Consider the following 26,652-nt stretch of genomic DNA (forward strand, 5'->3'; position numbering starts at 1 on the left):
TTGGGGAAAAGCCAAAAAGAATAGATATGCACCTATGTGTAACCGAATCAAGTTCCTGTACACCTAACAGAAACACAACATTGGAAATCAACTCTACTCCAGCGTCATACAGAAATTGAATTAAAAAAAAGAAACGAGAGACAGAGAGGGGTGAAGAGGTGCTGCCGCCTTGTGGCCGTTTCCTGTAACAACAACTTGGAAGCCTGTGCTGAAGGATGCCTCTATTCCCAAGGGCTGTGGGGCTTAAAGGAAACCCTCCTGCCTCAAGGACCGTCCTGGGGTAGCTCTCCGACAGAGAATTCTAAACAGGGTGAACGTCCACGATGCCAACTTCACGAGGGATGTCTGACTCATCCTTTGAAAAAAAAAATCACACCAAAACATATCAGTATTGCTAACTAGGAGAGAGAGGCAAATCAAAACGACAACCAGGTCTCACCTCACAGCGGTCAGAATGGCGACTGTCCAAAAGGCTACAGACAACCAATGCTGGAGAGGGTGTGGAGAAAAGGGGAACTGCCTATACACGTGGTGGGAATGTCCATTGGGGACAGCCACTATGGGGAACAACCTGGAGGTCCTTAAGAAACTCACAAGAGAATGAAAGTACAATACTCCCAACACCAGACACAGAAACGGCACATGCACGAGAGATCTACGCTTCAGGCTGGATCCTCTCAGTGTTGAGGCACACCTAGGCAGAACCTGCTTTCACATGAATCGCAGCACTTTCTCTCTTGATCCACCTCTTAGAATCTTGAAAATCAACCAAAAAGAAACAAAAGGGAACTACGTTTCAACTTCAAAGCCTTTGCACAGCGCAGGAGACCCTACACAGAAACCAGAAGACAGCCCACAGAAGGGGAAAAAGGCTTTGCAAAGGAGATTCCCCACAAGGAATGGATTTCCAACACATACAAGCACGTCATGCAGCCGAGTAGCAAAAAAGCCACAAACAACCCTGTGAAAACGAGGCGACAGAGCTAAATGGACATTTCTCCCCGAAGGCTTCCAGATGGCCAAGGAGCACAGGAGACAAAGCTCGGCACCACTCACGATGGAAGAATTGCACATCCAGAGGACAATGAGGTATCACCCCACACAGGTCAGAAAGGCCGTCCTGCAAAGTCAACAACAATAAAGGCTGGAGAGGGTGTGGAGAGAAGGGAACCCGCTCACGCTGTGGACGGGAACATGGAAGGGGACATGCACGATGGAGGACAGGATGCATGTTCATGAAAACATGAAACACAGGAGTACCCTGGGACCCAGCCATGCCTCTCCTGGCTGTACACCGGAGAGAAGTAAAATTTGAAAAAGACACCTGCACCTCCACGATGCTGGCAGCACCATGCACAATAGCCCACACGGGGAGCCAACCCTGGGTGGATAAGGACAGATACGTGGGTAAAGAAGATGTGGTCCAGATACACCATGGAAGATGACTCAGCCACAAAACAGGGTGAAATCAGGCCACTTCCACCCACACGGAAGGAAGGAGGGATCATCCCACTAAGTGAACTGAGACAGCGAAGGACATGACTCTTAAGCTATCATTTGTAGGGAACCTGAACACACACACAGAACAGAAACACCCTCACAGGCTTAGAAGCGACACTCATGGTTACCAAAAGAAAGAGGTGGTGGGCAGGGAGAGATCAGCAGGATGAGATGAACAGATACACAGGGCTTCTCATAAACTCCTCAACAAGGATGCTGGGGAGAGCACAAGGAGCCCTACTCAACACTCTGTCGAAGCTATCTGGGAACAGGTGCTGGAGAAGAACATAGAGGCATCTAGGTAGAAGTGAATCCAGTTGCAGTATACAGGCAAAAAAAAAAAAGGAAAAGAAAAAGACAAAAACATCCCAGAATATTCTACATCAGCTGTAGCCATATATAAACTAAAAAATTTCACAAAAGAAACAGGAAAAGGAAATGCTGACTCTATTCCCCTCAGGCCTGGCACATCCCTGAGACGGAGCAGGCTTGGGTCCCAAGGCTGGGCTGGGCTGGGCTGGGGCTGAGCAAGCAGGGCAGGAGGTGCCTGCAACGGAGCCTTCCCCTCCCACCTGCAGAGCCTGCTCCCCTGGCCATGGACCTCCCTCTCCAGATCCAGGCGGGCCCTCCTACAGAGACACCAGGCCTCCTGCACCCAAAGGATGCTGGAGCCTCTGGGCTGCAAGAGCCCGGAAAAGTCCCCAGGGCTGCATGACTCCTGTAGGGGCGCTCCCACCCCCAGCCTCCTGCCTTAGGGTCGCCACCTAGGCCGGCAGCATCCCCCACAGAGGGCTATGGCAGGATGTGGCATGTGTCGGGGCTGAAGGGTCGGGGGGAGCAGGGAAGGGGACACCAGACTCGGGTGTTCCTTTGGGCACATCCCCTCAAAGCGCCAAGCCAGGAGCAGGACCTTCCTGAGGCTCTGGTTGCCTGGGAAACCGGGGTCCAGCACGACGTCGTGCTGCCACCTGGTGGCCGATTCCCAGAACAACCACCTGAAAGCAACCCTCGAAGGCACATCCTGCTCCCAAGGCCAGTGGGGCTGGGATGTGTCAAGACACCTGCCCTCCTGAAACGTCCTGGGGAAAACATTGGAAAACAATCCAAACCAGGGCCGACTTTCAAGGAGCCAACTGCAAGGGGAAATTTACTCACAGCGTACTATACAACAAGAAACAAAAAGGACACGGAACGATGCAACATCACTATTCTTCAAGGGATGCAAATCCTAACTACAATGAGGTGTGACCTCCCATCCAGCAGGATGGCCAGCATCAAAAACAAAAACAGAAACAATCGACACAGAATAATTGCTGGAGAGGGCTTGGGGACAAGGAATCCTCCTACACCAACGGTGGGGATGTAAAGGGTGCAGCCTCTATGGAAAGCACGGTGGAGCTTCCTTAAATAATTACACATCGAGTTCCCCTAGGATCCGGCAATCCCACGCCTGGGCTTCGATCTGGAGAAAACCCAATCATGAGAGCGACACATGCACCCTGTTTTCCGGGCAGTACTATTTACATTAGCCAAGACACAGAATCACCCAGCGTGTCCACCCACAGAAAAATGAAGATGGTGGGGTCCATGTATACAACGGAATACAAGCCAGCCCTAAGAAAGAACGAAATGATGCCACAGGCAGCAACATGGTTGCACTGGGGGGTTGCCACACTAAGTGACACAAGTCAGAGAGAGAGAGACATCATCAAATGTCTTTTCCACCTGCAATCTACAAAGTCACACACATGGACTCATTACACAACAGAAACAGACTCACCGACGTAGGAAACACACTCCTGATAATCAACAAAAGAAGTTCGAGGGGAGGGCACGTTAGGAGGTCGGGATTAGCTGATACACACGAATACCTATCACATCGAATCTCACAGAGGACCTACTGAATGACACAGGGAATTCTACTGAACACACTGTCATAAGCTATTTGGGAAAGAAGCCGAGAAAGAATAGATATGCACCTGTGTGTAACCGAATCAAGTTCCTGTACACCTAACAGAAACACAACATTGGAAATCAACTCTACTCCAGCATCATATAGAAATTGAATTAAACAGAAAAAACCAACCAGAGAGGGGCGAAGAGGTGCTGCCGCCTTGTGGCCGTTTCCTGTAACAACAACTTGAAAGCCTGTGCTGAAGGATGCTTCTATTCCCAAGGGCTGCGGGGCTTAAAGGAAACCCTCCTGCCCTCAGGACCGTCCTGGGGTAGCTCTCCAGCTGAGAATCTAAACAGGGTGAACGTTCAGGAGGCCAACCTCAAGAGGGAAGTCTGATTCATCCTTTAAGAAAAACATCACACCAAAACATGTCAATATCATTACCTAGTAGAGAGAGGCAAATCAAAACGACAACCAGGTCTCAGCTCACAGCAGTCAGAATGGCAACTGTCCAAAAGGCTACAGACAATCAATGCTGAGAGGGGTGTGGAGAGAAGGAAACCCGCTCACGCTGTGGACGGGAATATGGGTGGGTACATCCACGATGAAGACCAGGAGGGAGGGCTCATTGAAACACGAAACAGAGAAGGACCCTGTGACCCAGCCCACCCTCTCCCGGGCGTACATCCGGACACATTACAAAGTCATCTGCACCCAGCGATCACGGCAGCCCTAGGCACAACAGCCCACACAGGGACCCAACCCAGGCGCATAAGGACGGAGGAATGGATATAGACGCTGTGGTCCACATCCACAATGGGAGATTACTCAGCTACCAGACAGGGTGCAGGAAGGCCATTTCCAGCCACAGGGAAGGAAGGAGAGGTGATCCTCCTCAGGGAACTCCGTGAGACCGGGAGCAGCAAGTCTAGCCTAAGCCATCACTGGTGGGCGGTGGACTCTAAACACAGATACAATGAACTTCTCTGCAAAACAGAAACAACCTCACAGGCTTACACAAGTCACCTATGGGTACCAAAAAACAGAGGTGGTGGGCAGGGACAAAGTAGCAGGTAGGGATAAACACATACACAGGACTGTCTATAACATAATCAACAAGGACCCAGTGTATAGCAGAAGGAACCCAACAACAGGCTTTAATAAGCTCTATGGGAACAGGTCCTGAAAAAGAACATAAATGCGTGTCTGCGTATAAGGGGACTCAACGTGCTGTATACCGGAAACACACAAAAAGGAAAACACACGGAATATGCTAAATCAGCTGTAGCACACACACACAAAACTAAGGAATTTAAACAAAACAGAAATACAGAAAGAGAAATGCCGACTCCATTCCCCTCAGGCCTTGGTGACCTGGGCTGCTGGCACATCCCTGGAGACGGAGCAGGCTTGGGTCCCAAGGCTGGGCTGGGCTGGGGCTGAGCGAGCAGGGCAGGAACTGCCTGCAACGGAGCCTTCCCCTCCCACCTGCAGAGCCTGCTCCCCTGGCCATGAGACCTCCCTCTCCAGATCCAGGCGGGCCCTCCTACAGAGACACCAGGCCTCCTGCACCCAAAGGATGCTGGAGCCTCTGGGCTGCAAGAGCCCAGAAAAGTCCCCAGGGCTGCATGACTCCTGGTGGGGGGCTCCCACCCCCAGCCTCCTGCCTTAGGGTCGCCCACCTAGGCCGGGCAGCATCCCCCACAGAGGGCTGCGGCAGGATGTGGCATGTGTCGGGGCTGAAGGGTCGGGGGGAGCAGGGAAGGGGACACCAGCCTCGGGTGTTCCTTCGGGCACACCCTCTCGAAGCGCCAAGCCAGGAGCAGGAACTTCCCTGAGGCTCTGGTTGCCTGGGAAACCGGGGTGCGGCACGAAGACGTGCTGCCGCCTGGTGGCCGATTCCCGAACAGCCACCTGAAAGCCGCACCGAAGACACTTCCTGTTCCCAAGGCCCTTGAGGCTGGGATGGACACCTGCCCTCCTGAAACGTCCTGGCGGAAAACATCGGAAAGCAATTCCAACCAGCGCCCACTTTCGAGGAGACAACTGCAAGAGGGAAATTCTACTCACCCTGTATTAGGGGAAAAAGAGGATGTGGAAAGATACCAGCATCACTAATTCTTCAAGGGATGCCAAATCCTAACTTCAATGAGGTGTCACCTCCCATCCGGCAGCATGCCCAGCATCAAAAACAAAAGGCGTCAAGAGGTAGATGCTGGAGAGGGCTTGGGAACAAGGGAATCCTCCTACACCGACGGTGGGGGTGTTAAAGGGTGCAGCCTCTATGGAGAGCACGGTGGAGGGTCTTTAAATAATTGCACATCGAGTTCCCCTAGGATCCCTTAATCCCACTCCTGGGCTTCGAGCCAGAGAAAAACCAATAAAGAAAACGACACGTGCACCCCTGTTTTCAGGGCAACACTATTTACATTAACCAAGACACAGAATCAGCCAACGTGTCCACCCACAGAAAAATGAACATGATCAGGTCCATATACACAACGGAATACGAGCCAGCCCTAAAAAGGAACGAAATGATGCCACAGGCAGCAACACGCATGGACTGGGAGCTTATCATACTAAGTGAAGGAAGTCAGGGAGAGAAAGACATATATCATAAGTTATCTTGTCCTCCTGCAATCTCCAAGTGCATACAAATGAATTACTTTACAAAACAGGAAAGGCTCACAGTCGTAGGAAACAAGGTCATCAACATAAGAGGTGAGAAGGGAGGGACACGATAGGAGGTCAGGATAAACGGACACACATACACACATCAAGTAGAATCTCACAGAGGACCTACTGAAAGACACTGGGAATTCTATGGAACACTAAGCTGTATGGGGGAAAAGCCAAAAAAGAATAGATATGCACCTATGTGTAACCGAATCAAGTTCCTGTACACCTAACAGAAACACAACATTGGAAATCAACTCTACTCCAGCGTCATACAGAAATTGAATTAAAAAAAGAAACGAGAGACAGAGAGGGGTGAAGAGGTGCTGCCGCCTTGTGGCCGTTTCCTGTAACAACAACTTGGAAGCCTGTGCTGAAGGATGCCTCTATTCCCAAGGGCTGTGGGGCTTAAAGGAAACCCTCCTGCCCTCAAGGACCGTCCTGGGGTAGCTCTCCGACAGAGAATTCTAAACAGGGTGAACGTCCACGATGCCAACTTCACGAGGGATGTCTGACTCATCCTTTGAAAAAAAAAATCACACCAAAACATATCAGTATTGCTAACTAGGAGAGAGAGGCAAATCAAAACGACAACCAGGTCTCACCTCACAGCGGTCAGAATGGCGACTGTCCAAAAGGCTACAGACAACCAATGCTGGAGAGGGTGTGGAGAAAAGGGGAACTGCCTATACACGTGGTGGGAATGTCCATTGGGGACAGCCACTATGGGGAACAACCTGGAGGTTCCTTAAGAAACTCACAAGAGAATGAAAGTACAATACTCCCCAACACCAGACACAGAAACGGCACATGCACGAGAGATCTACGCTTCAGGCTGGATCCTCTCAGTGTTGAGGCACACCTAGGCAGAACCTGCTTTCACATGAATCGCAGCACTTTCTCTCTTGATCCACCTCTTAGAATCTTGAAAATCAACCAAAAAGAAACAAAAGGGAACTACGTTTCAACTTCAAAGCCTTTGCACAGCGCAGGAGACCCTACACAGAAACCAGAAGACAGCCCACAGAAGGGGAAAAAGGCTTTGCAAAGGAGATTCCCCACAAGGAATGGATTTCCAACACATACAAGCACGTCATGCAGCCGAGTAGCAAAAAAGCCACAAACAACCCTGTGAAAACGAGGCGACAGAGCTAAATGGACATTTCTCCCCGAAGGCTTCCAGATGGCCAAGGAGCACAGGAGACAAAGCTCGGCACCACTCACGATGGAAGAATTGCACATCCAGAGGACAATGAGGTATCACCCCACACAGGTCAGAAAGGCCGTCCTGCAAAGTCAACAACAATAAAGGCTGGAGAGGGTGTGGAGAGAAGGGAACCCGCTCACGCTGTGGACGGGAACATGGAAGGGGACATGCACGATGGAGGACAGGATGCATGTTCATGAAAACATGAAACACAGGAGTACCCTGGGACCCAGCCATGCCTCTCCTGGCTGTACACCGGAGAGAAGTAAAATTTGAAAAAGACACCTGCACCTCCACGATGCTGGCAGCACCATGCACAATAGCCCACACGGGGAGCCAACCCTGGGTGGATAAGGACAGATACGTGGGTAAAGAAGATGTGGTCCAGATACACCATGGAAGATGACTCAGCCACAAAACAGGGTGAAATCAGGCCACTTCCACCCACACGGAAGGAAGGAGGGATCATCCCACTAAGTGAACTGAGACAGCGAAGGACATGACTCTTAAGCTATCATTTGTAGGGGAACCTGAACACACACACAGAACAGAAACACCCTCACAGGCTTAGAAGCGACACTCATGGTTACCAAAAGAAAGAGGTGGTGGGCAGGGAGAGATCAGCAGGATGAGATGAACAGATACACAGGGCTTCTCATAAACTCCTCAACAAGGATGCTGGGGAGAGCACAAGGAGCCCTACTCAACACTCTGTCGGAAGCTATCTGGGAACAGGTGCTGGAGAAGAACATAGAGGCATCTAGGTAGAAGTGAATCCAGTTGCAGTATACAGGCAAAAAAAAAAAAGGAAAAGAAAAAGACAAAAACATCCCAGAATATTCTACATCAGCTGTAGCCATATATAAACTAAAAAATTTCACAAAAGAAACAGGAAAAGGAAATGCTGACTCTATTCCCCTCAGGCCTGGCACATCCCTGGAGACGGAGCAGGCTTGGGTCCCAAGGCTGGGCTGGGCTGGGCTGGGGCTGAGCAAGCAGGGCAGGAGGTGCCTGCAACGGAGCCTTCCCCTCCCACCTGCAGAGCCTGCTCCCCTGGCCATGGGACCTCCCTCTCCAGATCCAGGCGGGCCCTCCTACAGAGACACCAGGCCTCCTGCACCCAAAGGATGCTGGAGCCTCTGGGCTGCAAGAGCCCGGAAAAGTCCCCAGGGCTGCATGACTCCTGGTAGGGGCGCTCCCACCCCCAGCCTCCTGCCTTAGGGTCGCCCACCTAGGCCGGGCAGCATCCCCCACAGAGGGCTATGGCAGGATGTGGCATGTGTCGGGGCTGAAGGGTCGGGGGGAGCAGGGAAGGGGACACCAGACTCGGGTGTTCCTTTGGGCACATCCCCTCAAAGCGCCAAGCCAGGAGCAGGACCTTCCCTGAGGCTCTGGTTGCCTGGGAAACCGGGGTCCAGCACGACGTCGTGCTGCCACCTGGTGGCCGATTCCCAGAACAACCACCTGAAAGCAACCCTCGAAGGCACATCCTGCTCCCAAGGCCAGTGGGGCTGGGATGTGTCCAAGACACCTGCCCTCCTGAAACGTCCTGGGGAAAACATTGGAAAACAATCCAAACCAGGGCCGACTTTCAAGGAGCCAACTGCAAGGGGGAAATTTACTCACAGCGTACTATACAACAAGAAACAAAAAGGACACGGAACGATGCAACATCACTAATTCTTCAAGGGATGCAAATCCTAACTACAATGAGGTGTGACCTCCCATCCAGCAGGATGGCCAGCATCAAAAACAAAAACAGAAACAATCGACACAGAATAATTGCTGGAGAGGGCTTGGGGACAAGGGAATCCTCCTACACCAACGGTGGGGATGGTAAAGGGTGCAGCCTCTATGGAAAGCACGGTGGAGCTTCCTTAAATAATTACACATCGAGTTCCCCTAGGATCCGGCAATCCCACGCCTGGGCTTCGATCTGGAGAAAACCCAATCATGAGAGCGACACATGCACCCCTGTTTTCCGGGCAGTACTATTTACATTAGCCAAGACACAGAATCACCCAGCGTGTCCACCCACAGAAAAATGAAGACGGTGGGGTCCATGTATACAACGGAATACAAGCCAGCCCTAAGAAAGAACGAAATGATGCCACAGGCAGCAACATGGTTGCACTGGGGGGTTGCCACACTAAGTGACACAAGTCAGAGAGAGAGAGACATCATCAAATGTCTTTTCCACCTGCAATCTACAAAGTCACACACATGGACTCATTTACACAACAGAAACAGACTCACCGACGTAGGAAACACACTCCTGATAATCAACAAAAGAAGTTCGAGGGGAGGGCACGTTAGGAGGTCGGGATTAGCTGATACACACGAATACCTATCACATCGAATCTCACAGAGGACCTACTGAATGACACAGGGAATTCTACTGAACACACTGTCATAAGCTATTTGGGAAAGAAGCCGAGAAAGAATAGATATGCACCTGTGTGTAACCGAATCAAGTTCCTGTACACCTAACAGAAACACAACATTGGAAATCAACTCTACTCCAGCATCATATAGAAATTGAATTAAACAGAAAAAACCAACCAGAGAGGGGCGAAGAGGTGCTGCCGCCTTGTGGCCGTTTCCTGTAACAACAACTTGAAAGCCTGTGCTGAAGGATGCTTCTATTCCCAAGGGCTGCGGGGCTTAAAGGAAACCCTCCTGCCCTCAAGGACCGTCCTGGGGTAGCTCTCCAGCTGAGAATTCTAAACAGGGTGAACGTTCAGGAGGCCAACCTCAAGAGGGAAGTCTGATTCATCCTTTAAGAAAAACATCACACCAAAACATGTCAATATCATTACCTAGTAGAGAGAGGCAAATCAAAACGACAACCAGGTCTCAGCTCACAGCAGTCAGAATGGCAACTGTCCAAAAGGCTACAGACAATCAATGCTGGAGAGGGTGTGGAGAGAAGGAAACCCGCTCACGCTGTGGACGGGAATATGGGTGGGTACATCCACGATGAAGACCAGGAGGGAGGCTCATTGAAACACGAAACAGAGAAGGACCCTGTGACCCAGCCCACCCTCTCCCGGGCGTACATCCGGACACATTACAAAGTCATCTGCACCCCAGCGATCACGGCAGCCCTAGGCACAACAGCCCACACAGGGACCCAACCCAGGCGCATAAGGACGGAGGAATGGATATAGACGCTGTGGTCCACATCCACAATGGGAGATTACTCAGCTACCAGACAGGGTGCAGGAAGGCCATTTCCAGCCACAGGGAAGGAAGGAGAGGTGATCCTCCTCAGGGAACTCCGTGAGACCGGGAGCAGCAAGTCTAGCCTAAGCCATCACTGGTGGGGCGGTGGACTCTAAACACAGATACAATGAACTTCTCTGCAAAACAGAAACAACCTCACAGGCTTACACAAGTCACCTATGGGTACCAAAAAACAGAGGTGGTGGGCAGGGACAAAGTAGCAGGTAGGGATAAACACATACACAGGACTGTCTATAACATAATCAACAAGGACCCAGTGTATAGCAGAAGGAACCCAACAACAGGCTTTAATAAGCTCTATGGGAACAGGTCCTGAAAAAGAACATAAATGCGTGTCTGCGTATAAGGGACTCAACGTGCTGTATACCGGAAACACACAAAAAGGAAAACACAACGGAATATGCTAAATCAGCTGTAGCACACACACACAAAACTAAGGAATTTAAACAAAACAGAAATACAGAAAGAGAAATGCCGACTCCATTCCCCTCAGGCCTTGGTGACCTGGGCTGCTGGCACATCCCTGGAGACGGAGCAGGCTTGGGTCCCAAGGCTGGGCTGGGCTGGGGCTGAGCGAGCAGGGCAGGAACTGCCTGCAACGGAGCCTTCCCCTCCCACCTGCAGAGCCTGCTCCCCTGGCCATGAGACCTCCCTCTCCAGATCCAGGCGGGCCCTCCTACAGAGACACCAGGCCTCCTGCACCCAAAGGATGCTGGAGCCTCTGGGCTGCAAGAGCCCAGAAAAGTCCCCAGGGCTGCATGACTCCTGGTGGGGGGCTCCCACCCCCAGCCTCCTGCCTTAGGGTCGCCCACCTAGGCCGGGCAGCATCCCCCACAGAGGGCTGCGGCAGGATGTGGCATGTGTCGGGGCTGAAGGGTCGGGGGGAGCAGGGAAGGGGACACCAGCCTCGGGTGTTCCTTCGGGCACACCCTCTCGAAGCGCCAAGCCAGGAGCAGGAACTTCCCTGAGGCTCTGGTTGCCTGGGAAACCGGGGTGCGGCACGAAGACGTGCTGCCGCCTGGTGGCCGATTCCCCGAACAGCCACCTGAAAGCCGCACCGAAGACACTTCCTGTTCCCAAGGCCCTTGAGGCTGGGATGGACACCTGCCCTCCTGAAACGTCCTGGCGGAAAACATCGGAAAGCAATTCCAACCAGCGCCCACTTTCGAGGAGACAACTGCAAGAGGGAAATTCTACTCACCCTGTATTAGGGGAAAAAGAGGATGTGGAAAGATACCAGCATCACTAATTCTTCAAGGGATGCCAAATCCTAACTTCAATGAGGTGTCACCTCCCATCCGGCAGCATGCCCAGCATCAAAAACAAAAGGCGTCAAGAGGTAGATGCTGGAGAGGGCTTGGGAACAAGGGAATCCTCCTACACCGACGGTGGGGGTGTTAAAGGGTGCAGCCTCTATGGAGAGCACGGTGGAGGGTCTTTAAATAATTGCACATCGAGTTCCCCTAGGATCCCTTAATCCCACTCCTGGGCTTCGAGCCAGAGAAAAACCAATAAAGAAAACGACACGTGCACCCCTGTTTTCAGGGCAACACTATTTACATTAACCAAGACACAGAATCAGCCAACGTGTCCACCCACAGAAAAATGAACATGATCAGGTCCATATACACAACGGAATACGAGCCAGCCCTAAAAAGGAACGAAATGATGCCACAGGCAGCAACACGCATGGACTGGGAGCTTATCATACTAAGTGAAGGAAGTCAGGGAGAGAAAGACATATATCATAAGTTATCTTGTCCTCCTGCAATCTCCAAGTGCATACAAATGAATTACTTTACAAAACAGGAAAGGCTCACAGTCGTAGGAAACAAGGTCATCAACATAAGAGGTGAGAAGGGAGGGACACGATAGGAGGTCAGGATAAACGGACACACATACACACATCAAGTAGAATCTCACAGAGGACCTACTGAAAGACACTGGGAATTCTATGGAACACTAAGCTGTATGGGGGAAAAGCCAAAAAAGAATAGATATGCACCTATGTGTAACCGAATCAAGTTCCTGTACACCTAACAGAAACACAACATTGGAAATCAACTCTACTCCAGCGTCATACAGAAATTGAATTAAAAAAAGAAACGAGAGACAGAGAGGGGTGAAGAGGTGCTGCCGCCTTGTGGCCGTTTCCTGTAACAACAACTTGGAAGCCTGTGCTGAAGGATGCCTCTATTCCCAAGGGCTGTGGGGCTTAAAGGAAACCCTCCTGCCCTCAAGGACCGTCCTGGGGTAGCTCTCCGACAGAGAATTCTAAACAGGGTGAACGTCCACGATGCCAACTTCACGAGGGATGTCTGACTCATCCTTTGAAAAAAAAAATCACACCAAAACATATCAGTATTGCTAACTAGGAGAGAGAGGCAAATCAAAACGACAACCAGGTCTCACCTCACAGCGGTCAGAATGGCGACTGTCCAAAAGGCTACAGACAACCAATGCTGGAGAGGGTGTGGAGAAAAGGGGAACTGCCTATACACGTGGTGGGAATGTCCATTGGGGACAGCCACTATGGGGAACAACCTGGAGGTTCCTTAAGAAACTCACAAGAGAATGAAAGTACAATACTCCCCAACACCAGACACAGAAACGGCACATGCACGAGAGATCTACGCTTCAGGCTGGATCCTCTCAGTGTTGAGGCACACCTAGGCAGAACCTGCTTTCACATGAATCGCAGCACTTTCTCTCTTGATCCACCTCTTAGAATCTTGAAAATCAACCAAAAAGAAACAAAAGGGAACTACGTTTCAACTTCAAAGCCTTTGCACAGCGCAGGAGACCCTACACAGAAACCAGAAGACAGCCCACAGAAGGGGAAAAAGGCTTTGCAAAGGAGATTCCCCACAAGGAATGGATTTCCAACACATACAAGCACGTCATGCAGCCGAGTAGCAAAAAAGCCACAAACAACCCTGTGAAAACGAGGCGACAGAGCTAAATGGACATTTCTCCCCGAAGGCTTCCAGATGGCCAAGGAGCACAGGTGATGAAGCTCGGCACCACTCACGATGGAAGAATTGCACATCCAGAGGACAATGAGGTATCACCCCACACAGGTCAGAAAGGCCGTCCTGCAAAGTCAACAACAATAAAGGCTGGAGAGGGTGTGGAGAGAAGGGAACCCGCTCACGCTGTGGACGGGAACATGGAAGGGGACATGCACGATGGAGGACAGGATGCATGTTCATGAAAACATGAAACACAGGAGTACCCTGGGACCCAGCCATGCCTCTCCTGGCTGTACACCGGAGAGAAGTAAAATTTGAAAAAGACACCTGCACCTCCACGATGCTGGCAGCACCATGCACAATAGCCCACACGGGGAGCCAACCCTGGGTGGATAAGGACAGATACGTGGGTAAAGAAGATGTGGTCCAGATACACCATGGAAGATGACTCAGCCACAAAACAGGGTGAAATCAGGCCACTTCCACCCACACGGAAGGAAGGAGGGATCATCCCACTAAGTGAACTGAGACAGAGAAGGACATGACTCTTCAGCTATCATTTGTAGGGGAACCTGAACACACACACAGAACAGAAACACCCTCACAGGCTTAGAAGCGACACTCATGGTTACCAAAAGAAAGAGGTGGTGGGCAGGGAGAGATCAGCAGGATGAGATGAACAGATACACAGGGCTTCTCATAAACTCCTCAACAAGGATGCTGGGGAGAGCACAAGGAGCCCTACTCAACACTCTGTCGGAAGCTATCTGGGAACAGGTGCTGGAGAAGAACATAGAGGCATCTAGGTAGAAGTGAATCCAGTTGCAGTATACAGGCAAAAAAAAAAAAGGAAAAGAAAAAGACAAAAACATCCCAGAATATTCTACATCAGCTGTAGCCATATATAAACTAAAAAATTTCACAAAAGAAACAGGAAAAGGAAATGCTGACTCTATTCCCCTCAGGCCTGGCACATCCCTGGAGACGGAGCAGGCTTGGGTCCCAAGGCTGGGCTGGGCTGGGCTGGGGCTGAGCAAGCAGGGCAGGAGGTGCCTGCAACGGAGCCTTCCCCTCCCACCTGCAGAGCCTGCTCCCCTGGCCATGGGACCTCCCTCTCCAGATCCAGGCGGGCCCTCCTACAGAGACACCAGGCCTCCTGCACCCAAAGGATGCTGGAGCCTCTGGGCTGCAAGAGCCCGGAAAAGTCCCCAGGGCTGCATGACTCCTGGTAGGGGCGCTCCCACCCCCAGCCTCCTGCCTTAGGGTCGCCCACCTAGGCCGGGCAGCATCCCCCACAGAGGGCTATGGCAGGATGTGGCATGTGTCGGGGCTGAAGGGTCGGGGGGAGCAGGGAAGGGGACACCAGACTCGGGTGTTCCTTTGGGCACATCCCCTCAAAGCGCCAAGCCAGGAGCAGGACCTTCCCTGAGGCTCTGGTTGCCTGGGAAACCGGGGTCCAGCACGACGTCGTGCTGCCACCTGGTGGCCGATTCCCAGAACAACCACCTGAAAGCAACCCTCGAAGGCACATCCTGCTCCCAAGGCCAGTGGGGCTGGGATGTGTCCAAGACACCTGCCCTCCTGAAACGTCCTGGGGAAAACATTGGAAAACAATCCAAACCAGGGCCGACTTTCAAGGAGCCAACTGCAAGGGGGAAATTTACTCACAGCGTACTATACAACAAGAAACAAAAAGGACACGGAACGATGCAACATCACTAATTCTTCAAGGGATGCAAATCCTAACTACAATGAGGTGTGACCTCCCATCCAGCAGGATGGCCAGCATCAAAAACAAAAACAGAAACAATCGACACAGAATAATTGCTGGAGAGGGCTTGGGGACAAGGGAATCCTCCTACACCAACGGTGGGGATGGTAAAGGGTGCAGCCTCTATGGAAAGCACGGTGGAGCTTCCTTAAATAATTACACATCGAGTTCCCCTAGGATCCGGCAATCCCACGCCTGGGCTTCGATCTGGAGAAAACCCAATCATGAGAGCGACACATGCACCCCTGTTTTCCGGGCAGTACTATTTACATTAGCCAAGACACAGAATCACCCAGCGTGTCCACCCACAGAAAAATGAAGACGGTGGGGTCCATGTATACAACGGAATACAAGCCAGCCCTAAGAAAGAACGAAATGATGCCACAGGCAGCAACATGGTTGCACTGGGGGGTTGCCACACTAAGTGACACAAGTCAGAGAGAGAGAGACATCATCAAATGTCTTTTCCACCTGCAATCTACAAAGTCACACACATGGACTCATTTACACAACAGAAACAGACTCACCGACGTAGGAAACACACTCCTGATAATCAACAAAAGAAGTTCGAGGGGAGGGCACGTTAGGAGGTCGGGATTAGCTGATACACACGAATACCTATCACATCGAATCTCACAGAGGACCTACTGAATGACACAGGGAATTCTACTGAACACACTGTCATAAGCTATTTGGGAAAGAAGCCGAGAAAGAATAGATATGCACCTGTGTGTAACCGAATCAAGTTCCTGTACACCTAACAGAAACACAACATTGGAAATCAACTCTACTCCAGCATCATATAGAAATTGAATTAAACAGAAAAAACCAACCAGAGAGGGGCGAAGAGGTGCTGCCGCCTTGTGGCCGTTTCCTGTAACAACAACTTGAAAGCCTGTGCTGAAGGATGCTTCTATTCCCAAGGGCTGCGGGGCTTAAAGGAAACCCTCCTGCCCTCAAGGACCGTCCTGGGGTAGCTCTCCAGCTGAGAATTCTAAACAGGGTGAACGTTCAGGAGGCCAACCTCAAGAGGGAAGTCTGATTCATCCTTTAAGAAAAACATCACACCAAAACATGTCAATATCATTACCTAGTAGAGAGAGGCAAATCAAAACGACAACCAGGTCTCAGCTCACAGCAGTCAGAATGGCAACTGTCCAAAAGGCTACAGACAATCAATGCTGGAGAGGGTGTGGAGAGAAGGAAACCCGCTCACGCTGTGGACGGGAATATGGGTGGGTACATCCACGATGAAGACCAGGAGGGAGGCTCATTGAAACACGAAACAGAGAAGGACCCTGTGACCCAGCCCACCCTCTCCCGGGCGTACATCCGGACACATTACAAAGTCATCTGCACCCCAGCGATCACGGCAGCCCTAGGCACAACAGCCCACACAGGGACCCAACCCAGGCGCATAAGGACGGAGGAATGGATATAGACGCTGTGGTCCACATCCACAATGGGAGATTACTCAGCTACCAGACAGGGTGCAGGAAGGCCATTTCCAGCCACAGGGAAGGAAGGAGAGGTGATCCTCCTCAGGGAACTCCGTGAGACCGGGAGCAGCAAGTCTAGCCTAAGCCATCACTGGTGGGGCGGTGGACTCTAAACACAGATACAATGAACTTCTCTGCAAAACAGAAACAACCTCACAGGCTTACACAAGTCACCTATGGGTACCAAAAAACAGAGGTGGTGGGCAGGGACAAAGTAGCAGGTAGGGATAAACACATACACAGGACTGTCTATAACATAATCAACAAGGACCCAGTGGATAGCAGAAGGAACCCAACAACAGGCTTTAATAAGCTCTATGGGAACAGGTCCTGAAAAAGAACATAAATGCGTGTCTGCGTATAAGGGACTCAACGTGCTGTATACCGGAAACACACAAAAAGGAAAACACAACGGAATATGCTAAATCAGCTGTAGCACACACACACAAAACTAAGGAATTTAAACAAAACAGAAATACAGAAAGAGAAATGCCGACTCCATTCCCCTCAGGCCTTGGTGACCTGGGCTGCTGGCACATCCCTGGAGACGGAGCAGGCTTGGGTCCCAAGGCTGGGCTGGGCTGGGGCTGAGCGAGCAGGGCAGGAACTGCCTGCAACGGAGCCTTCCCCTCCCACCTGCAGAGCCTGCTCCCCTGGCCATGAGACCTCCCTCTCCAGATCCAGGCGGGCCCTCCTACAGAGACACCAGGCCTCCTGCACCCAAAGGATGCTGGAGCCTCTGGGCTGCAAGAGCCCAGAAAAGTCCCCAGGGCTGCATGACTCCTGGTGGGGGGCTCCCACCCCCAGCCTCCTGCCTTAGGGTCGCCCACCTAGGCCGGGCAGCATCCCCCACAGAGGGCTGCGGCAGGATGTGGCATGTGTCGGGGCTGAAGGGTCGGGGGGAGCAGGGAAGGGGACACCAGCCTCGGGTGTTCCTTCGGGCACACCCTCTCGAAGCGCCAAGCCAGGAGCAGGAACTTCCCTGAGGCTCTGGTTGCCTGGGAAACCGGGGTGCGGCACGAAGACGTGCTGCCGCCTGGTGGCCGATTCCCCGAACAGCCACCTGAAAGCCGCACCGAAGACACTTCCTGTTCCCAAGGCCCTTGAGGCTGGGATGGACACCTGCCCTCCTGAAACGTCCTGGCGGAAAACATCGGAAAGCAATTCCAACCAGCGCCCACTTTCGAGGAGACAACTGCAAGAGGGAAATTCTACTCACCCTGTATTAGGGGAAAAAGAGGATGTGGAAAGATACCAGCATCACTAATTCTTCAAGGGATGCCAAATCCTAACTTCAATGAGGTGTCACCTCCCATCCGGCAGCATGCCCAGCATCAAAAACAAAAGGCGTCAAGAGGTAGATGCTGGAGAGGGCTTGGGAACAAGGGAATCCTCCTACACCGACGGTGGGGGTGTTAAAGGGTGCAGCCTCTATGGAGAGCACGGTGGAGGGTCTTTAAATAATTGCACATCGAGTTCCCCTAGGATCCCTTAATCCCACTCCTGGGCTTCGAGCCAGAGAAAAACCAATAAAGAAAACGACACGTGCACCCCTGTTTTCAGGGCAACACTATTTACATTAACCAAGACACAGAATCAGCCAACGTGTCCACCCACAGAAAAATGAACATGATCAGGTCCATATACACAACGGAATACGAGCCAGCCCTAAAAAGGAACGAAATGATGCCACAGGCAGCAACACGCATGGACTGGGAGCTTATCATACTAAGTGAAGGAAGTCAGGGAGAGAAAGACATATATCATAAGTTATCTTGTCCTCCTGCAATCTCCAAGTGCATACAAATGAATTACTTTACAAAACAGGAAAGGCTCACAGTCGTAGGAAACAAGGTCATCAACATAAGAGGTGAGAAGGGAGGGACACGATAGGAGGTCAGGATAAACGGACACACATACACACATCAAGTAGAATCTCACAGAGGACCTACTGAAAGACACTGGGAATTCTATGGAACACTAAGCTGTATGGGGGAAAAGCCAAAAAAGAATAGATATGCACCTATGTGTAACCGAATCAAGTTCCTGTACACCTAACAGAAACACAACATTGGAAATCAACTCTACTCCAGCGTCATACAGAAATTGAATTAAAAAAAGAAACGAGAGACAGAGAGGGGTGAAGAGGTGCTGCCGCCTTGTGGCCGTTTCCTGTAACAACAACTTGGAAGCCTGTGCTGAAGGATGCCTCTATTCCCAAGGGCTGTGGGGCTTAAAGGAAACCCTCCTGCCCTCAAGGACCGTCCTGGGGTAGCTCTCCGACAGAGAATTCTAAACAGGGTGAACGTCCACGATGCCAACTTCACGAGGGATGTCTGACTCATCCTTTGAAAAAAAAAATCACACCAAAACATATCAGTATTGCTAACTAGGAGAGAGAGGCAAATCAAAACGACAACCAGGTCTCACCTCACAGCGGTCAGAATGGCGACTGTCCAAAAGGCTACAGACAACCAATGCTGGAGAGGGTGTGGAGAAAAGGGGAACTGCCTATACACGTGGTGGGAATGTCCATTGGGGACAGCCACTATGGGGAACAACCTGGAGGTTCCTTAAGAAACTCACAAGAGAATGAAAGTACAATACTCCCCAACACCAGACACAGAAACGGCACATGCACGAGAGATCTACGCTTCAGGCTGGATCCTCTCAGTGTTGAGGCACACCTAGGCAGAACCTGCTTTCACATGAATCGCAGCACTTTCTCTCTTGATCCACCTCTTAGAATCTTGAAAATCAACCAAAAAGAAACAAAAGGGAACTACGTTTCAACTTCAAAGCCTTTGCACAGCGCAGGAGACCCTACACAGAAACCAGAAGACAGCCCACAGAAGGGGAAAAAGGCTTTGCAAAGGAGATTCCCCACAAGGAATGGATTTCCAACACATACAAGCACGTCATGCAGCCGAGTAGCAAAAAAGCCACAAACAACCCTGTGAAAACGAGGCGACAGAGCTAAATGGACATTTCTCCCCGAAGGCTTCCAGATGGCCAAGGAGCACAGGTGATGAAGCTCGGCACCACTCACGATGGAAGAATTGCACATCCAGAGGACAATGAGGTATCACCCCACACAGGTCAGAAAGGCCGTCCTGCAAAGTCAACAACAATAAAGGCTGGAGAGGGTGTGGAGAGAAGGGAACCCGCTCACGCTGTGGACGGGAACATGGAAGGGGACATGCACGATGGAGGACAGGATGCATGTTCATGAAAACATGAAACACAGGAGTACCCTGGGACCCAGCCATGCCTCTCCTGGCTGTACACCGGAGAGAAGTAAAATTTGAAAAAGACACCTGCACCTCCACGATGCTGGCAGCACCATGCACAATAGCCCACACGGGGAGCCAACCCTGGGTGGATAAGGACAGATACGTGGGTAAAGAAGATGTGGTCCAGATACACCATGGAAGATGACTCAGCCACAAAACAGGGTGAAATCAGGCCACTTCCACCCACACGGAAGGAAGGAGGGATCATCCCACTAAGTGAACTGAGACAGAGAAGGACATGACTCTTCAGCTATCATTTGTAGGGGAACCTGAACACACACACAGAACAGAAACACCCTCACAGGCTTAGAAGCGACACTCATGGTTACCAAAAGAAAGAGGTGGTGGGCAGGGAGAGATCAGCAGGATGAGATGAACAGATACACAGGGCTTCTCATAAACTCCTCAACAAGGATGCTGGGGAGAGCACAAGGAGCCCTACTCAACACTCTGTCAGAAGCTATCTGGGAACAGGTGCTGGAGAAGAACATAGAGGCATCTAGGTAGAAGTGAATCCAGTTGCTGTCTACAGGCAAAAAAAAAAAGGAAAAGAAAAAGACAAAAACATCCCAGAGTATTCTACATCAGCTGTAGCCATATATAAACTAAAAAATTTCACAAAAGAAACAGGAAAAGGAAATGCTGACTCTATTCCCCGCAGGCCTTGGTGACCTGGGCTGCTGCAACATCCCTGGAGACGGAGCAGGCTTGGGTCCCAAGGCTGGGCTGGGCTGGGGCTGAGCAAGCAGAGGAGGAGGTGCCTGTGACGGAGCCTTCCCCTCCCACCTGAAGAGCCTGCTCCCCTGGCCATGGGACCTCCCTCTCCAGATCCAGGCGGGCCCTCCTACAGAGACACCAGGCCTCCTGCACCCAAAGGATGTTGGAGCCTCCGGGCTGCAAGAGACCGGAAAAGTCCCCAGGGCTGCATGACTCCTGGTAGGGGCGCTCCCACCCCCAGCCTCCTGCCTTAGGGTCGCCCACCTAGGCCAGGCAGCATCCCCCACAGAGGGCTATGGCAGGATGTGGCATGTGTCAGGGCTGAAGGTTCGGGGGGAGCAGGTAAGGGGACACCAGCCTCGGGTGTTCCTTCGGGCACATCCCCTCAAAGCGCCAAGCCAGGAGCAGGACCTTCCCTGAGGCTCTGGTTGCCTGGGAAACCGGGGTCCGCCATGAAGACGTGCTGCCACCTGGTGGCCGATTCCCAGAACAACCACCTGAAAGCCACCCCCGAAGGCCCATCCTGTTCCCAAGGCCGGTGGGGCTGGGATGTGTCCAAGACACCTGCCCTCCTGAAACGTCCTGGTGGAAAACATTGGAAAAAATCCAAACCAGGGCCGACTTTCAAGGAGCCAACTGCAAGAGGGAAATTTACTCACAGCGTACTATACAACAAGAAACAAAAAGGACACGGAACGATGCAACATCACTAATTCTTCAAGGGATGCAAATCCTAACTACAATGAGGTGTCACCTCCCATCCAGCAGGATGGCCAGCATCAAAAACAAAAACAGAAACAATCGACACAGAATAATTGCTGGAGAGGGCGTGGGGACAAGGGAATCCTCCTACACTGACGGTGGGGGTGTTAAAGGGTGCAGCCTCTAAGGAAAGCACGGTGGAGCTTCCTTAAATAATTACACATCGAGTTCCCCTAGGATCCGGCAATCCCACGCCTGGGCTTCGATCTGGAGAAAACCCAATCATGAGAGCGACACATGCACCCCTGTTTTCCGGGCAGTACTATTTACATTAGCCAAGACACAGAATCACCCAGCGTGTCCACCCACAGAAAAATGAAGACGGTGGGGTCCATGTATACAACGGAATACCAGCCAGCCCTAAGAAAGAACGAAATGATGCCACAGGCAGCAACATGGTTGCACTGGGGGGTTGCCACACTAAGTGACACAAGTCAGAGAGAGAGAGACATCATCAAATGTCTTTTCCACCTGCAATCTACAAAGTCACACACATGGACTCATTTACACAACAGAAACAGACTCACCGACGTAGGAAACACACTCCTGATAATCAACAAAAGAAGTTCGAAGGGAGGGCACGTTAGGAGGTCGGGATTAGCTGATACACACGAATACCTATCACATCGAATCTCACAGAGGACCTACTGAATGACACAGGGAATTCTACTGAGCACACTGTCATAAGCTATGTGGGAAAGAAGCCGAGAAAGAATAGATATGCACCTGTGTGTAACCGAATCAAGTTCCTGTACACCTAACAGAAACACAACATTGGAAATCAACTCTACTCCAGCGTCATACAGAAATTGAATTAAACAGAAAAAACCAACCAGAGAGGGGCGAAGAGGTGCTGCCGCCTTGTGGCCGTTTCCTGTAACAACAACTTGAAAGCCTGTGCTGAAGGATGCTTCCAGTCCCAAGGGCTGCGGGGCTTAAAGGAAACCCTCCTGCCCTCAAGGACCGTCCTGGGGTAGCTCTCCGGCTGAGAATTCTAAACAGCGTGAACGTTCAGGAGGCCAACGTCAAGAGGGAAGTCTGACTCATCCTTTAAGAAAAACATCACACCAAAACATGTCAATATCATTACCTAGTAGAGAGAGGCAAATCAAAACGACAACCAGGTCTCACCTCACAGCGGTCAGAATGGCGACTGTCCAAAAGGCTACAGACAACCAATGCTGGAGAGGGTGTGGAGAAAAGGGGAACTGCCTATACGCGTGGTGGGAATGTCCATTGGGGACAGCCACTATGGGGAACAACCTGGAGGTTCCTTAAGAAACTCACAAGAGAATGAAAGTACAATACTCCCCAACACCAGACACAGAAACGGCACATGCACGAGAGATCTACGCTTCAGGCTGGATCCTCTCAGTGTTGAGGCACACCTAGGCAGAACCTGCTTTCACATGAATCGCAGCACTTTCTCTCTTGATCCACCTCTTAGAATCTTGAAAATCAACCAAAAAGAAACAAAAGGGAATTACGTTTCAACTTCAAAGCCTTTGCACAGCGCAGGAGACCCTACACAGAAACCAGAAGACAACCCACAGAAGGGGAAAAAGGCTTTGCAAAGGAGATTCCCCACAAGGAATGGATTTCCAACACACACAAGCACGTCATGCAGCCGAGTAGCAAGAAAGCCACAAACAACCCTGTGAAAACGAGGCGACAGAGCTAAATGGACATTTCTCCCCGAAGGCTTCCAGATGGCCAAGGAGCACAGGAGACAAAGCTCGGCACCACTCACGATGGAAGAATTGCACATCCAGAGGACAATGAGGTATCACCCCACACAGGTCAGAAAGGCCATCCTGCAAAGTCAACAACAATAAAGGCTGGAGAGGGTGTGGAGAGAAGGGAACCCGCTCACGCTGTGGATGGGACCATGGAAGGGGACATGCACAATGGAGGACAGGATGCATGTTCATGAAAACATGAAACACAGAAGTACCCTGGGACCCAGCCATGCCTCTCCTGGCTGTACACCGGAGAGAAGTAAAATTTGAAAAAGACACCTGCACCTCCACGATGCTGGCAGCACCATGCACAATAGCCCACACGGGGAGCCAGCCCTGGGTGGATAAGGACAGATACGTGGGTAAAGAAGATGTGGTCCAGATACCCCATGGAAGATTACTCAGCCACAAAACAGGGTGAAATCAGGCCACTTCCACCCACACGGAAGGAAGGAGGGATCATCCCACTAAGTGAACTGAGACAGCGAAGGACATGACTCTTAAGCTACCATTTGTAGGGGAACCTGAACACACACACAGAACAGAAACACCCTCACAGGCTTAGAAGCGACACTCATGGTTACCAAAAGAAAGAGGTGGTGGGCAGGGAGAGATCAGCAGGATGAGATGAACAGATACACAGGGCTTCTCATAAACTCCTCAACAAGGATGCTGGGGAGAGCACAAGGAGCCCTACTCAACACTCTGTCAGAAGCTATCTGGGAACAGGTGCTGGAGAAGAACATAGAGGCATCTAGGTAGAAGTGAATCCAGTTGTTGTATACAGGCAAAAAAAAAAAAGGAAAAGAAAAAGACAAAAACATCCCAGAATATTCTACATCAGCTGTAGCCATATATAAACTAAAAAATTTCACAAAAGAAACAGGAAAAGGAAATGCTGACTCTATTCCCCTCAGGCCTTGGTGACCTGGGCTGCTGGCACATCCCTGGAGACGGAGCAGGCTTGGGTCCCAAGGCTGGGCTGGGCTGGGGCTGAGCAAGCAGGGGAGGAGGTGCCTGCGACGGAGCCTTCCCCTCCCACCTGCAGAGCCTGCTCCCCTGGCCATGGGACCTCCCTCTCCAGATCCAGGCGGGCCCTCCTACAGAGACACCAGGCCTCCTGCACCCAAAGGATGTTGGAGCCTCCGGGCTGCAAGAGACCGGAAAAGTCCCCAGGGCTGCATGACTCCTGGTAGGGGCGCTCCCACCCCCAGCCTCCTGCCTTAGGGTCGCCCCCCTAGGCCAGGCAGCATCCCCCACAGAGGGCTATGGCAGGATGTGGCATGTGTCGGGGCTGAAGGGTCGGGGGGAGCAGGGAAGGGGACACCAGCCTCGGGTGTTCCTTCAGGCACGTCCCCTCGAAGCGCCAAGCCAGGAGCAGGACCTTCCCTGAGGCTCTGATTGGCCGGGAAACCAGGGTCCGCCACGACGTCGTGCTGCCGCCTGGTGGCCGATTCCCCGAACAGCCACCTGAAAGCCAGCCCCGAAGTCCCATCCTGTTCCCAAGGCCCTTGGGGCTGGGATGGACATTTGTCCTCCTGAAACTTCCTGGGGTGAAACATCGGATAACAATTCAAACCATGGTTGAGTTTCTTTATGCCAATTGCAAGAGGGAAGTTTACTCGCACTGTATTAAAGGAAAAACCGGACGTGGAAAGATACCAACATCGGTAATTTTTCAAGGGGTGCAAATCCAAACTACAATGAGGGATCACTTCCCATTCGTCAGGATGAACAGCATCAAAGCAAACCAATAAACAGGACAAAGAATGAATCCTGGAGAGGGCTTGTGGAAAAGGGAACCATGCTAGACTTTCCCCTCCTGTTCTCTCCTCCTTTTCCTCCCCGTTTTTGAAACCCTTTAATAATTACTATTTTTCCTTTTCAACTCCAGACGTATGATAATATCATTATTGATCATTCAGGCAGGAAATTTTAATTTTATTCTCCACCTCTCTTGTTATTAAATGTTAGAATTATAGCTAATTTATTTATTCCCTAAGCCTGCTTTATTAATTGTAGTCACACAGTGGTCTGACCACAGTCCCTTAGAAGGCTAAACTGTACATGACATTCCCTGAAGTGTCTTTATTCTCTCCTGGGGGATTCAAGGCATCCTCCATGGGCTTCACCTGTGGTTCAGGTCGTCCTATGACCACCTTGCTCTGAGCTCTAACTCACAGCGTGGGGCATGGGTCCAGTTTTTACCCATTGTTCGCAAGTTGCACCAACAAGTTTTAAAACAAATTCGTTATCTTCTCCCAGTGTTTGTGATTTTTGGAAGGAAATTAAGTTCTCCTGATATAGCTGGATAGGGTGGAGAAAGGGTCATTATTTGATGTCCTAGGGATAACTTTCAGAATAAAATTCAGGTGAGCAATCAGAAGAACTTCTCGTCTGGGAAACATAATCACTGACACACGATCTCTGTTTCGACATCTACCAGAATTAGGAATGCGGAATCCAGAGGCCCTGGTGTCACCAATGCTGCACCCAGGGACCTTGCAACTGGACACAGACTTGCAGACATGTCACTGTAGAAAATACAACATCACTTCATGATTAAAACGCTCAACAAATTGGGTACAGAAGGAACATCACAGGACATAGTAAGGTTCATATATGACGAGCCCTCCACGAACATACTCCAAAATGAAGAAGTGAAGCTTTTCCTCTAAGGTGAGGCACGAGACAAGGGTGCCCACCTCACCACTCTTATTCACCACAGTCACAGCTAGAGCCATCTGGAAGACAAAGAAAAGTCACCCAAATTGGAGAGGAGGAAATAAAGCTGTTATCATTTGCAGATGCTCCAGTTTCATATATAGAAAATCCTATGAAAAATGTTAGTCCTAATCAAGAAGTTCAGTCAAGTTGCAGGATATAACAATCAACACAGCAGTTGCATTTCTATGCACTAACGATGAAACGTTTGAAAAAGAAATAAAACTATTCTATTCACAATAACATTAAAAATGGAACACTTGGGAATATATTTAACTAAAGAAATGGAAGATCTGTACAGCGAATGCAATAGAGGAAGACATAAACAAGTGGAAAGGTATCTTGTGGTCACAAACTGGAGACTACTGTTACAGTGCGCACACTGCCTGCACTCACCTATAAAGTCAACACAATCTGTATCAAAACTTCCATGGTAGCTTTCATATACATAGAAAAAAATTCCTAAAATTTGTATGGACCCACAAAAGACCTCAAGTAGCCAAAGAATTCATAAGAGAAACAAAGCCAGAGCCATCATGCTCTCTGATTTAATTACGAGAAAGCTATAGTAATAAAAGTGTTATACTGGCATAAAAATAGACAGGTTGACCAATGGAGCAGAATAGAGAGCCCAGAAATAAACCCACAC

The sequence above is a fragment of the Hippopotamus amphibius genome, unplaced genomic scaffold (genome assembly GCF_030028045.1).
Source record: "Hippopotamus amphibius kiboko isolate mHipAmp2 unplaced genomic scaffold, mHipAmp2.hap2 H_1, whole genome shotgun sequence".
NCBI lineage: Eukaryota > Metazoa > Chordata > Mammalia > Artiodactyla > Hippopotamidae > Hippopotamus > Hippopotamus amphibius.